Below are 15410 nucleotides of genomic sequence, written 5' to 3'. Positions count from 1 at the left end.
CCTTAAGACAAGGCCAAAAGTAAGGTTGTGGCTGAAATTTGACTTTGATTAAAGGATGATTTAATTCTTTAGAACAAGCTAGAAATGTACAACAATCATGAAACGAGGAAACAGCCCCAGCGGGACCAAACAGAACAAACATCTTTTCATGCATGGTGATGCTCATTGTCACATTTGTGGGATCCCTTCAGACGCGTTGCCATCTGCTAAAATGCAGTAGAGCAGGTACTGCAGGGTAGTCTGGAAAACAAGGAGAAACTTATATGCAGGGACCTGGAAAGGGATTGGTTACAGCTGTGTGCATTTTCCTCCTTCCCACCCCCACCGGGTTTGACTGGGTGGGATTCTGGCTGATAAAGAACAGAAATGACACTCCTGCGAAAGAACCGTCTTTTCTGTTCAGGAAGCAGCAGCAATGACCCTTGCCGCTTGCCTTTTGCAGTTTCAAAGAAGAAATATGATGACATATTAAAGAATATCTTCTCACTAATTTGTCTCTAAGGTCCAAAGATGCTGTTAACTAAAAAAAATGCACACAATTCCAGTTTTCTGACCTTTAACACTTCAAGATCGACTCCATAAATTTGTAAGGAAAATTGACTCAGTTTATTTTAAATAGGAGGGTGTGGTGTTTCTGCAAATTCATACCCAGCATCTTTAATTTGAACTTCTCCAGTGGTGAGTGGCAGTTGTGCATACTGCACATAGATGGTTTTAGAGCAAGGCCATCTAAGCCAGAAGGGACGTTTGCCATTAAGGACTTCTTTTTGTCATTGTAATTATAGGCGCACAGGCATATGTATGAAAATATATGGATATAATCCCTTCACATGTGCACCTTGTGCACACCCTGCAGTATCGTGCTATTACACATCAGTAAGATAGCACTAAGATCATCATTCTCCCAATGATCTCCCAAAGTCCCACACTCCCTTATGCATCACATATACCTTTATCCACTTCCATTCTCTTTATCACAATGTCCCTTAATTCTCCACCTCCCAGTACCCCAATAACTTCATACTCTTCCTTGTCCTTCTAAATCCAGTGGTTCTCAACATTCCTAATGCTGTGACCCTTTAATACAGTTCATGTTGTAGTGACCACGAACCATAAACTTATTTTTATTGCTGCTTCATAAATGTAATTTTACTACTGTTGTGAATTGTAATATAAATATCTGATATGCAGGATGGTCTTAGCTAATCTCTGTGAAAGAGTTGTTAGACTCCCAAAAAAGTCACAACTCACAGGTTGAGAGATGCTGCTTTAAACCTATCCCACCTCCATAATGTTCATATAATGCAATTTTTCTCTTTGGTTCCTCACGTATGTTCCCAAATCTCTTCCATGTCTATATACTCTCACACAGCCAGCCCTCTGTAGCTTTTTACCTCAATCCCTTACCAAGTGGGACTCCATGATGTATGTGAGCCCTTTTGCTTTGGTAAAACCTTCTGTCCCTATTTGGTAATCCTATGGTTTTGAGTATTTCTGAGGCTTTACTTCCCTTTGAATGACGCTAGCAATTTCAAACATATAAACTTCAATTGATGATTGGTGATTGTCCTTAGTTTGGTTATTATCTCCATGGCAATTGCATATGGCCATTTTGCATTGTCTTTAACTATCATGAACTTTTTTTCTGTGCTGGAATTCCCACTGTGGTTATTGGTCGAAGAGTGACCATTTCTAGGCAGCCTTGCCTTGGTATGGGTGCTGGAGTCAACAGTCTGTTTAGAAATAGGAAAATGGGCCTTTCTTAGCTTATAATAATGTTTGAGTCATTTTGTTTCTTTGTGGCATTCATTTTTTAACTGGATGGTTTTATTACCAATAACTACTTTTAGAAGATTGATTTATTTTCATTGCATCAGTAATATTAATTTTCTGAGTCTTGTATATTTTAGAGCTTTCAAATAAATTATTTTAAGAAACAATACTGTTTTCTATTCCAATGAACAAAGATTAGGTTGAAATATGTGACTTTTCATAATACATATATGCATAATATTTACCCAGTTCCTCAAGAAAAAACTCAAAAAGCACATTCTTTAGGACAACTGACAGTTCAATGACTTTTTGAATATGTTGTAGCAAGAAGCTCAGTGCTCCAAAAGAAGCTGAAATGATGGGCTGGAGAGAGGCTTAGTGGTTAGAGCACTGGCTGCTGAGCAAATAACCGGGGTTCAGCAATTCATACCCCCCTGTAACTCAGATTACAGGAGAACTAGGGCCCTCTTCTGATTTCTACCAGTTCCAGTTACATATACAGTGCACATACGTGAATGCAAAACCCATAAAATGAACTTATTTTTGAAAAGAAAAGGAAAAATAAGATACCGCATATTTTGACTTAGAACCTGCTCCCTCCCTGTTCTGTGGCTCTTACAGGTATTCAAGCTGAACATAAGAGCTTTTGTATCTGTACGAGGATGAGGAGGTTCTTGATGCAGTCATGTATATTCTACAAGGGCTACCGTGGAACTGTTCACACTTCTCTAGGCTCCTCTGGTGGTGTGGTCTCTTCAAGAAGCGGCAATCAATGCACAGTACACCTGAAGTCTAAGAACCAGGAGCCCTTTCTGTCCTCCTCTGTGCTGGTGTGAATCGGAAAGTCTAAGCACTAGGAACCCCCCTTCTGTCCTCCATGTTGGTGTGAATCAGAAAGTCTAAGCACTAGGAACCCCCTTCTGTCCTCCATGTTGGTGTGAATCGGAAAGTCTAAGCACTAGGAACCCCCCTTCTGTCCTCCATGTTGGTATGAATCAGAAAGTCTAAGCACCAGGAAGCCCCAGTGTATTCTGTCTCTGTGCTGGTGTGAATTGGAGATTACAATCTAACTTTTCTTGAAGAGTTCACTTTTAAGGAAAACAAGGAAAAATCTGCTGCTCAGAGCAGTTCTCATCTGCTCCATTTTTCTTTTGTCCTGATCTTGTAGTTCTGACTCCAGTTTACTGTGTAAACTCGTTACTTTGAAAAATACTGTGAGTCAAATTTTTAGATGCAGGGTCTTATCTTTATGAATATCAGTATCCTTAGAAACCAAGATGCTATAGTTTGGAGTAGGTTCTGTATTTTGCTATTGTTTAATATTCTCCTCTTATAACTAGTAGAGGGACTTATATATGTCCCAACTTCACTTGGAAATTTTTCTGAGGTGTTGACCTTTTGGCTCCTGGAACAAGTTATATCAGTTGAGCAGGGCTGATGCTAGAAATGGAAAACAGATGTGGGACAATGACAAAAGCCCCAGGAACACTACAAGGAAAAAAAATTTCCCACTGGATTCATATAGCCAGGTCTAGGAATCTATGCACTCTTGCCAGGAACATGGCAAGGACAAGCTCTGAGACACCTCTCAGGATGGAGTGCATGGCGATTCTCTTGGATCATCGCAGAATGGACTGGGCCATACATTCAGTACCCATTGCGTTCTTAACCTCTTTTCCTACCAGTGCTTTGAGTACACAAAGAATTCTTTCCTACAGTTTATTACATATGCAAAATGAATGGATTTTTATTTTAAAAGTCTCATTTTGCTCATTTCCACCACAACAACAGCAGCAGGAAATAGGAAACACTAGTGCAATGGCTTTAAGCTGTTTGATTATAGGCCACTAGTAAACATAAGTGCCTCCTACATTTTAAATATACAAATCTTTTATTGTATTTATATCTTTTTGTAAATCAGAAAACTTAATCAGGTTGGCATAAGGCTGAAATATCTTAATAAAAATGGTATTTTGTAAAAGTAAGTAATTATATGTTTAAAGAGAGCATTGCAGTTATCTTGTACCTTACTAAACTTTTTATTAAGAATGTCACAACTAATTATTTGTCATTGTTGTTACAATAATTTATTCCTTAGGAATACAACAACCGAAGGGTCTCTAGGTTCAGCAGGCTTGTTACTTAGCTTTAACCTCTGTCATCGGTGATGAGCACACTCTGCAAGGCTCTATCAGTAAAATTTTTGTTAAATCATGATGTCCATTTTTTCAGTTCTATCTACCAGATTTTCAAAGGTTTATGCAAAAATATAGTCAGCAGGTTTTTATCTTAACTGGTCTTGGTCCCTATAAGTTAATCTGAAAACTGAGCATTTTAGTATTTTAAAGGAATATATGTATATATTAAAGGAATATATATGCATAATATGTATCTATTAAAGGAATATATGTATATTGTATATATGTACATGTATATATTCCTTTAAATATATATAAATATAAAATTATATAAATATTTAATGCTAAAAATAACATATATATTTAAAATTAGCTTATTCTCTTCTTGTAGGATTGATTGGGAACTTTTATTTTCAAGTTTAACTGCAAGGCTCTCTGAATATTTTTAGATTCTGGTAACAAAACTCACATACACTGGAAACATTTTCAAATATACATTTTCAGTATTCTCACTTTGAAATACTTTCTCAGAATTGTTAAAAAGTCACTTTGGGAGATGGAAAGGTATCTCAGCAGTTAGAGTGCACACTGATCTTACAGAGAACCAGAGTTTGGTTCCTAGCACCCATATCGGGAGCCTTGCAGCAGCCTGTAAGCTCAGTACCCTCTCTTGGATTCAGCAGGCACTTGACATTTTAAAATATGTATCTTTATTTTCTTAATTATGTACATACGTGTATGTCTGTGTGAGAATATGTGTATATATGACCATAAGTGCCTGCTGAATGTCAAGCTAGGTGGTGGTGGCACACATCTTTAATCCCAGCACTTGGGAGGCAGAGACAGGTGATCTCTTCACACATGTAACACACACACACACACACACATACACACATACTATGTCCAGATAGCATCTCAACATCCCTCTTTAATGGAATGTCTTAGGCTGGAGTCTGTCTGTAACTCCACATAATTTTAGTTAGAAAATATGCTTTTTTTTTTTTTCGAGACAGGGTTTCTCTGCAGCTTTAGAGCCTGTCCTGGAGCTAGCTCTTGTAGACCAGGCTGGTCTCGAACTCACAGAGATCCGCCTGCCTCTGCCTCCCGAGTGCTGGGATTAAAGGCGTGTGCCACCACCGCCCAGCTGAAAATATGCTTTAAAAAGGTAAGATTGGGTATTATTTAGTTGATAAGAAGAGGAATTTAATGCAAAGATGTAAAGGAAGCAGCACTTGGCCATTCCCTTTTGGAAACGCTTGCATTTAGAACACAACTTAGTCCCTTGAGCATAACAGGGTTTACTGTGCTTTCCCAGAGATCTTTAGCTTAATTTCCAACTTAGTGAGAAATTTGGAAGCAGTTGCTTACAGTTCTCATCTTACGTGCCCTGTTGTACCAGGACACTTATCTTCTCTGGAATTTTTAGAAAAATTGTTCTACGTCTACAATTGTGCTGTCTATTGTGAAAGGCACTAGCCATATGCATATGTGGCTACTAATTTTAATATATAATAGATAAATTAAATACAAATGAAAATTTCAAGTAAATAGCCTCTATAACCCCCTTCAAGCATCTCACAGCTGCTTGTCCCAGTGACTACCATATAGGACAGGGAGGTGGCCAGCCAGCTCTAGAAGATGATCTAGCTCGTAGTATAGAGGGGACGCATAGGTTTTGAAGGCTTTCAAATCTTTGAATTTCTGGGCAGCGGTGGCTCGCACCTTTAATCCCAGCACTTGGGAGACAGAGACAGGCAGATCTCTGTGAGTTCAAGGCTAGCCTGGTCTACAGAGTGAGCTCCTGAACAGCTTCAAAGTTACAGAGAAACCTTGTCTCAAAAAATTCAAATCTTTGAGTTTCTGTGAACAGCCCAATCAGTAATATTGCCTTCCAATTTAATGAGGGACACACTAAGGATAAGCTTGAAATGATTATTGGCTTCTGAAATCTTCGCGTGAGCTAATACAGTAGTATTAGCTTGGTGGAAAAGGAGTGAGATCAGAACCAGGTATGGCAGCTTGTGCTGTAATCCTGGCAGTCAGGAATTTGGGGTAAAACCTTCTCCCAGAGAAAAAGAAATGAAGCAAAAACCCTTGCACACTGGTTTTTACATGCCATTATATCATGCTGGAAATGGAGGAGTCTTCCAGCAAAGGAGAGCCGTGAACCGGCCGTCATTCAGACGTGTAAATGCCCCAGCAAAGGAGAGCCGTGAACCGGCCGTCATTCAGACGTGTAAATGCCCCAGCAAAGGAGAGCCGTGAACCGGCCGTCATTCAGACGTGTAAATGCCCATCAGCGCATCGTGTCTTTTCTTTTCACCCTCATCAGTGCATTTGTGGCTGTTTAAAGAGAACAACGTCTCATCATCAGAATGAAGAGCAAGGCCGTGGTGCTGCTTCAAGATAGCTCGCAGGGTGCCAAGCACCAAGCCAAAATCTGCAGACACCTCCCTGTTGATGGCCTCCCTTCCTCTTCAGGCATTGCTTTTGCTCTCTTCCATGGGAACCGTCCAAATTAAAAATGGAAACCATTCCCTCAGCTATTTGAAGTTTATTTTCGGCTACTGTTAAGTCGCTTTTCCATTAGGCTAAATATCTTGCGGTTCAGTAAAACAGCCTTGCTTTACCAAGCCCAACTGAGCGGGTTCCCTCGTTTGTTCCCATGGCTATGAATAATTAACCTGTTTGAATTTCTTACATAATCTTTTTAATCTAAAATTTGTAGAAGACAATGATTTTTTTCTTGAAAATATTTAGATGACGATTGATTTTTTTTTCTGAGAGTTTTATCATGTTCTTAACAGTTCCTAAACTAAGTTTTGATTCAATTGAGTGAGATAAAACTTGGCTCAATTCCATGCTCCCAGCAACTGAACCAAGGGTACACAGTGCCCTTTGCCATCTTGTGGTTGGGAGAGTGTGACTCTGTTGTGGGAAGCTAAAAGACGCTGAAGCTTTGTGCTCATCTCGACATCTCCACTAGAACACTGCATCATACCTTTCCTTATGGAGAGTTCCAAGTTGTGGGCTCTGTTCTGTCTAAATTGCAGAGCACTGGTTCTAATGTTGTCTCACACAAGCCACTTCTGATGGTAATTTCTTCCTGTTTAATTAGCTATACTAGCCTTCTCTATTTGAGGTTTGCTGAACACAGTCTCACTAACTGTAAATTTAATAATTAACAATGTATACATTTGATTTTCTATAAGGTACTTTTTGATAGATTAACTCAAATGCGTCTTGCAAGGTGTGTGTGTGTGTGTGTGTGTGTGTGTGTGTGACTGTGTGACAGAAACTTGCTATATAGCCCTAGCTAACTTAGTACCAAGGCTAGTCTTAGGGTTGCAACAATCACCCCACCTCAGCTTCTGAGTGCGAGTATTACAGGTGTGTGTTCCAAGTGGATTCTCACTCCATAAAATAACATGGACTAATAAAGAAAATGTATCTAGGGTGATTTGTACAAGCCACCTCCCAGTGTCTTAAACTGTCGGCCACATGGAAAAAATGGTAATAGCAAGTTTCTGAACATGTAAAGACCAAACATTGTTTGGAAATCAAACATGTCATGATTCCCAGGTGTTTCCGACTGTGCACACCCTGCTGCATGCATGACGTCACTGCAGCCTTGCTGCTGAGCACACAGTGTGCACACCCTGCTGCATGCATGACATCACTGCAGCCTTGCTGCTGAGCACACAGTGTGCACACCCTGCTGCATGCATGACGTCACTGCAGTCTTGCTGCTGAGCACACAGTGTGCACACTTTGCACCACACCTCCTACCACCCGTGTCCTCTCTGAGAGCAACAAGTGCTCTTAACTTCTGACCTTCCCTCCATCCCCAAAGTTTATGCTCTTATAGGAACTTTATAATTATGGAAAATATATAATTTTAATATTTTCTCACTATCATTCTTCAATATGTAAGGATCAAATATGTATATCTTTGAATTATATTGTTTTAGAATGTTTGATTTTAAAAACTGTTGAGTTCTGATTTGAATTTCATAAAAATGAGGAAATGAAATTTTACTTTGGATTAGGACAAAACTTCTTAATTCTTACCATTTGTAAAATGGTCCCATTCTGAAGGCTGTTGGTTTGTCTTACTGACAGTGTCCTTTGCCTTACAGAAGCTTTTCAGTTACAAGAGGTCCAATTTATTAATTGTTGATCTCAGTATCTGTGCTACTGGTGTTATATTCAGGAAGTTGTCTTCTGTGCTAATGCATTCGAGGCTACTTCCTACTTTCTCTTCTATCAGGTTCAGTGTAACAGAATTTATGTTGAGGTTTTTGATCCATTTGGATTTGAGTTTTGGGGAAGGTGATAGATATGGATCTATTTGCATTCTTCTACATGTTGATATTCAGTTATGCCAGCACCATTTGTTGAAGATGCTTTTTTTTTTTCCCATTGCATGATTTCGGTTGTGGTTTTGTGCTACAGAGAAATTATCAGCATTGATAATTACAAACTAAAAATATTTATCAATTTTTAATAACTTTGAAGATACAGTATCAAATAGCCAGTAATATTTAATTCTTTATATAAAAGTAAATAAGCACATCTATCTTATTAACATGGAAATTGCTAACATCTTTAGAAATGATAAAAATTATCTATAAACTCAAGATTTTTTTAAAAGTAAATTTAAATAACTTATTACTAACAATTACTTTAGGAGTTACTGTTTCTTTCTTTTTATTTCTGGACTCTCTGAAATGCTACAAAAATAAAATCTTCACAAAACCTTATTTATGAATGGTACGTGTAAAGGTACCTATGCTCCAGTGCTGAGAATCAATCCCAGAGCCTTCTCATGTAGCCATATGCTTGACCATTGAGCTATGGTAGCTAACCTCCCATTACTTTTCATGTAGCCATATACTTGACCATTGAGCTATGGTATCTAACATCCCAGTCCCATTTTTTTAAAGGCAAAGACTCAAGTAGCCCAGTCTGGTCTTGAACTTGTGATCCTTCTGAGTCAGCTTCTGAGTAAGGGATTACAAATATGTGCCACCACTTTTTCCTAGGCATCTAGGCTATAGGTTTAGTATTTAAGTTTTCTTTGCTCAAGCACAAAGTCTATGAGATCCCAAAAGCAATTTGCCCCAGTATATAATGTTTGTTTCTGAATTTCCATGTAAGAAAACATTTAACAATAATAAAGTCATATTCATGTAAGATGTAGTCATTCTGCGTGATAGCTATGATAGTTATTTCTGTTTTGTACACAAGGAAACCAAGAGCTACAGCCTGACAAAGACAAAAATATCTGATGTGGTAGGTCAGGAAGCTAAGCTATGGGAAGGTGGTAAAAATAATGGAGGGTTAAAGACTCACTGACCAGTAAGGGACCATGGGATGGCATTGCTATGGCTCTCTTACTAGGAGTTCAACCAAGACACACGATAGAATCACTCTTACGGGGAATTAGGCAGAAACCAATCCAGAAGTACTAATGTAACCCAGAGGTGGCCATGACAAGTTTCCGAGAGACATGGCAAGCTTTTGTCTAGATTAGGCCTAGGACCAGTAAGTAATCCTATTTTGTAGGCAGGTAAGTGGTGGCAGAAAAAAACAGACTTTTTAAAAAATTCTTTGAGAATGTCATACATGTATACAACGAACCATGACTCTGTCCACTCTCCATTTCTCCACTTCCAATCCCCCCTTTGCTTTCCCCAGCTTCATGCCATTATCACCATTGTCTTCCTCCTTCCTGTCTTTTTCTTCATCTTCTTTCTTCTCTCTTCTTCTTCTCCCCTCTATACCTTTTTGATAACCTAAGTCCAATTTGTGCTGCTCATGTGTATGTGGGTACGGGGCCATCCGATGGAGCGTGGTAACCTTGCCAGTGACCACACCCTGGTAATAGTAGAAACGAAAAATGATTTTCCCTCCCCTCAGTGACTATCAATTGCCAATACATGCCCAGTAAGGAATGAAGCCTGGAGAGTGCCCCCCACCCCGTATTTGTTGGAAGTTTGATTGGCTTCATTCTGCAGGTAACCGCCACTAGTGTGAGTGTGTGATCACAGCAGCTCTGTCATGTCTAAATGACAGCGTTTTACAGAGCCTCTTCCCGTCTTTCTGCTCTTATATTTTTTTCTGTCTTCTCTTGCGTAATGCTCTCTCAGCCTTGGTGGCAGTAGTGGGAATGATAAAAATGTCTCATTTAGGGCTAAGTACTCATAGTTTCTTGTTATCAGTTATGAGCCTCTAAACTGACTGGCAGCAGGAGCTTCTTTCTGGCTGGCTGTTCTTGTTTCAGTGTGTGATTGTGACTTTGAACGGTGGTCATGTCCAGTTGGAAACAGAATTCTAGAGGTCTGATTTGTCTTCTTGGATAAGAATTGGTGAAAGATTTGACTAATTGTCTGAGCATCTGCTAAGAGTCTGGTGAGGGAAGGGACTCACTCTGTGCAGAGAGCTAGAATACAAACTAGAAAGCAGGAAGCGAATAGAAGGGAATATGAGAGGTTCAGCTCATCATGAGCAGCGATGCCAAGGTGAACATGTGTGAAAATACGCTAAGTCAACGTTGGACTCTGTTGTTGATAATAAAACACTAAGATGTTGCTAAGCATCTCTGTGACTTAGAAATCCTGACGAGGCTGAGTTTAATGGATGGAGATATCCAGTTTATGCAGAAAGCAAGCGTAGGCTGGGTGAGAGTATTAAATCACACACATCAGTGGACATGGACTCAAAGTACCAGACTCTTTCAATCTTTTCCATTTGTTGAGAAAGCATCTGAGGAAATTGGAAGTTAGTGAACAGATTCAGAATATGTAACTAAATTTATAGTAGAGCCAATTGGGAGGGGTAAAACTACCTATTAAACCTTTGCTTTTATCATTTTCTGTAGCAGAAAAATTGCTAGTTGTCTAAATCTAGATATGAGAAGCAATCAGAGTGTACATCAAGTGCCTGAGGGTGACTTCTGGGGGTTAAATATAACCCTGCATCATTAGCGTGTGTGGGAAAGAAATCCCGTTCTGACAGCAAATCAGATCTAATCGGGTACTCCCTCCACTGCTGTTCCAGCAAACACGGAGGAAACTTGTCACAGCTTTTTGTGAGGAACCAGGCAGCTGATGTTTGGCAGCTCCCTTTGGAGCACAGGGTAAGCCATGCTGTCTATCTACTGCCTTTGGAGCACAAGGGAAGCCATGATGTTTGGCTACTGCCTTTGGAGCACAGAGGAAGCCACGTGGTTTAGCAGCTTCCTTTGGAGCACAGAGGAAGCCATGTTGTTTGGCAGCTCCCTTTGGAGGACAGGGTAAGCCATGCTGTCTAGCTTCTGCCTTTGGAGCACAGGGGAAGCCATGCTGTCTAGCTTCTGCTTTTGGAGCACAGGGGAAGCCATGCTGTCTAGCTACTGTCTTTGGCTGTAAAAAAGAGTTAAACTTCATTCCTTGATCTCCCTCATTTCCTTCAGAACAGACCAAGTCATACTTACCACCCTCTTCACCTCATTACTATGGTTACTGTTACTTCTGGTGTCTTACCATGTGGTTCATATGTGCGCATCCAGGGACAGGTTTAGATTTCTCATTGTTTTTCCTTCCCACAGCTTATACACTGAGAGAATGAGTGGGTGGTAGATGGTATCAGTGGAACCTAGACCTTGAGTTTTGAGATGACTTGACAGTGTTTTTGCCTGCAAAGCAATGTGCAAGCACCTACCTGTTTGTTTATTTGTTTGCTTTTTGTTTCTTTCTGGTCATTTGAAGTCATTGTACTTTTGTTTGGAGTGTTCATAGTTTGGGTTGCTGCTGTCTACAAACTTTACAATGTGACAGTGAACTGTATCACACTTCTTTATGTATGGAGTTTTGTACTTCACAATGTAAGCCCTCATGTAGGTTTGTGGAGAGATGGATAAGTCAGTGAATTTAATTAGTGAGACTAGACTGAAAGGTTTTTGAAAATAGAAGGATTGGGATAGAAAAAGCCAGAGAACTCTTGGTAGAGAAAATTTCCAACTATTGCTCACACAGCAGGAAAGTACACGAAGAAAGAAATATTGGGTGTTCAGAGTCTCCTTCAGCAGAATAAACGTGTTCGGAGACTCCGAGTCTGAGCGAGATGCTGAAAAAAAAAAAAGGCTTTTGATTCACTCTTTGCCTCCTGGAGGGAATATTTCCGTGCTGTTCTAAGCACTGAATATCTACTTTGCTTCTGTAGTTCTTCAGAAAAGAGAGCTGTCCCCAGCCACATTTTTATCTCATCGTCTTTATTGTGATGAACTGAAGCCACGGCCTGATCGTGGTTATGTGATTATTTTATTATTTTAGGAGATCCCACTGTTGGCTTGTCAGTACAGTCTCTGCTTTACGCGTAAGGAAGCCTTTTCTCAGCTGGTACACCCGGGAAAAGGCAGAAGAGTCAGTTTTATATTTATTTCTGTTTGTAGTGATTATTGTGTCACAGGCTTGGCTCCCTTAACTTCCTAGGGAAATCTGTGAAGTTAAAAACATTTTCATGATCATTCAGCGCCATTAGTTGACGTTTGAACTGTCTTATGGGTACACAGAGATTTGGGAAGGTGTGATGTAGAAGCAGATTGAACAGAGAAAGGGAGATGAGAATCCTGTTGTTTTGGAATAATGTAGACACTAAAAATATTTTTAAGAATGTAACATAATAATATTCTTCTAGGTACTTTTGAAAATGTAATTGTTTTTATAATTACATTACTTAACATGCAATAAATCTATCGTTGTTTTTAAATGAATTAATGCATATTTTGGAAATTTCTCAGTGTTACTGTTTACGAAGATAAATAGCTGTACAGGTTAATTTCTTATCAACTTGATATAAACTAGGGTCCTCTGGGAATAGGGAACTTCAGTTGAGAAAATGCCTCCCTCAGATTGGCCTCAAGGCAATTCTGTGGGGGTATTTTCTTGATTAGTGATTGATAGGGAGGAGCTCAGCCCATTGTGGGTGATGCCACTGCTGGGCTGGTATAAGAAAGCAGACTGATAGGCCGGGCGGTGGTGGCGCACGCCTTTAATCTCAGCACTCGGGAGGCAGAGGCAGGCGGATCTCTGAGTTCGAGGCCAGCCTGGTCCACAAGAGCTAGTTCCAGGACAGGCTCTAGAAACTACAGGGAAACCCTGTCTCGAAAAAACAAAACAAAACAAAACAAAAAAAAGAAAGCAGACTGAAGCCAGGTGACAGTGGCACGCCTTTAATCCAAGCCTTCAGGAGACAGAGGCAGGTGGAACTCTGAGTTCAAGGCCAGCTTGATCTACAAAGCAAGCTTCAGGGCAGCCAAGGCTGTTACACAGAGAAAGCCTGTCTCATAAAACACACAAGCAAAACAACAGCAAAGAAAGCAGACTAAGCAAACCACGGGGAGTGAGCAGCCAGTAAACAGCACTTCTTCACAGCTTCTGCAGAAGTTCTTGCCTCCATGTTCCCTCCTTGTTTGGAGAGTTAGATTTTGCATTATGAAAGTGTTGTAGCATGACCCCTGGTGACTGCAATAGCCTTTCCTCCCACATCCCAGTCATATGATACTATATTGACTTTACCTCTGATAACTCAAGAATATTTTCTTTCTTTACTACAAATGGACTTTCTCAACCTCCCCCCATATATGTGATGACTTTTAGTATTATGTTTATTTAGAACTGTGGTTTTCAACTTTCCTAATGCTTTGACCCTTTAATGTAATTCCTCATATTGTGATGACCCCCAACCATAATACTCCTTTTATTGCTACTTCATAACTATAATTTTGCTATTGTTATGAATTTTTTTTATGGTGAAAAAGTGTATATTTAGAATTAGCCAGCTGGGCTCAGCTTAGATGATTCCAATTTTGTTGGCAACATCCAGAGCATCATAATCAGGAGCCAACCGGACATACGCCTTCTTCTCTCTGATGGGCCTTATGAGGGTGTTAACTTTGGCCACATCGATATCGTAGAGTTTCTTCACAGCCTGTTTGATCTGGTGCTTGTTGGCCTTGATGTCCACAATGAACACAAGTGTACTCTTGTTTTCTATCTTCTTCATGGCTGACTTGGTGGTCAGGGGGAATTTGATGATGGCATAGTGGTTCAGCTTTTTCCTCCTGGGTGTGCTCTTCCGAGGGTATTTAGGCTGCCTTCGTAGCCACAGGGTCTTGGGCTGCCGAAAGGTGGGCAATGTGCAGATCTTCTTTTTGTGGCTATGGACGCCTTACAGCACTGCCTTCTTGACTTTCAAGGCCTTCGCTTTAGCTTCGGCTTTGGGAGGGGCAGGAGCTTCCTTCTTGGCTTTGGGCGCCATCTTGACAAAAAGGGTCATGAATTGTAATGTAAATATATGATATGCAGGATTGTTTTAAGTTACCACTGTGAAACGTTTGTTTGACCACAAAAGGGATCATGACTCATAGTTTGAGAACTGCTGGTGTACAGTGATACAATGTGCTTTTTAAAAAAAAATTATTTTTTTGAGATTGTAGTATAATTGCATCATTTCCCCTTCCTTTTTCTCCCTCTAAACCTTCCCCTATGGGAAAGAAAGAAAATCATTGCTTTTTCTCAATTTCATAGCCTCTTTTTAAAGTTAATTATATATATATATACACACACACACACACACACACACACATACATACATACATACATACATACATACAATCACATATACATTCCTAAGCACATGGATATAACCTGCTCAGTCTGTACAGTGTTACTGGTATGTATGCTTTTAGGGTTGACCATTTGATGCTGGACAGCTAATTGGTGTGCTTTACAGAGGAGACAACTTTTGCCTGCTCTCAACATTCCTTTACAGACTGTAGTTCTCTGTATGGGGTTGAGGCCTCCTTCTGTGAGGTATTTGATCACACTGTATAAAGATGTCACTCTGATTGGTTTAATAAAGAACTGAATGGTCAATAGCTAGGCAGAATAGAGCCTAGGGGCAGCACATAGATGAATAGAAATGGGTTAATTTAAATTTTAAGAGCTAGTTAAAAACAAACTTAAACTATCGGCTGAGCTGAGCTTTCCTAATTAATAAGAAGTCTCTGTGTGGTTATTTGGGAGCTGGCAAGTGGGTCAGAAAAGTCTGCCCACAGCCTTCTGCTCCCTCCCCATACCCCATCCTTCAACAAGTCCATTGTTGTATGCTTCTTTAGCTCCTGTTTCAGTGAGACTTTGTGGTGGAGCTTCTGACATTCCTAGCAAGCACAGTCCCACAGCAAACCCTCTGTTCCTCCAGCCCTTACAGTCTTCCCATCCCCTTTTCTACAAAGATTCCTGTGCCCTGGGTGCAGGAGCTGTTTTGGGACTGGGCTCCAGAATTCTGCCTTTTGACTGGTTATGGGTTTCTGTAATGGCTCTATTTCAAAGAGAAGTTTCCTTGGTGAGAGGTAAGAACTACATTTATCGGTTGACGCGAGAACAGATATTTGGAGTGTAGTTAGGAATTATGCCAGTTTAGTTAAGTAGTGTTTGTAGGTTCTCCCCCAAGATC

The 15410-nt window shown here is 40.1% G+C and overlaps 1 protein-coding gene and 1 pseudogene across 1 annotated transcript in view; one reads left to right on the top strand and one right to left on the bottom strand.

Moving 5' to 3' along the window:
* Gpr158 (G protein-coupled receptor 158) overlaps positions 1 to 15410 on the top strand; it is a 337333-nt gene that overhangs the window by 40204 nt on the left and 281719 nt on the right. The window lies entirely within an intron of this gene.
* LOC119816779 lies at positions 13746 to 14213 on the bottom strand (annotated as a pseudogene).

The sequence above is a fragment of the Arvicola amphibius genome, chromosome 6 (genome assembly GCF_903992535.2).
Source record: "Arvicola amphibius chromosome 6, mArvAmp1.2, whole genome shotgun sequence".
Taxonomy (NCBI): domain Eukaryota; kingdom Metazoa; phylum Chordata; class Mammalia; order Rodentia; family Cricetidae; genus Arvicola; species Arvicola amphibius.
The sequence above is the reverse complement of the archived record's forward strand: the minus strand, read 5'-3'. Positions and strand labels throughout refer to the sequence as shown.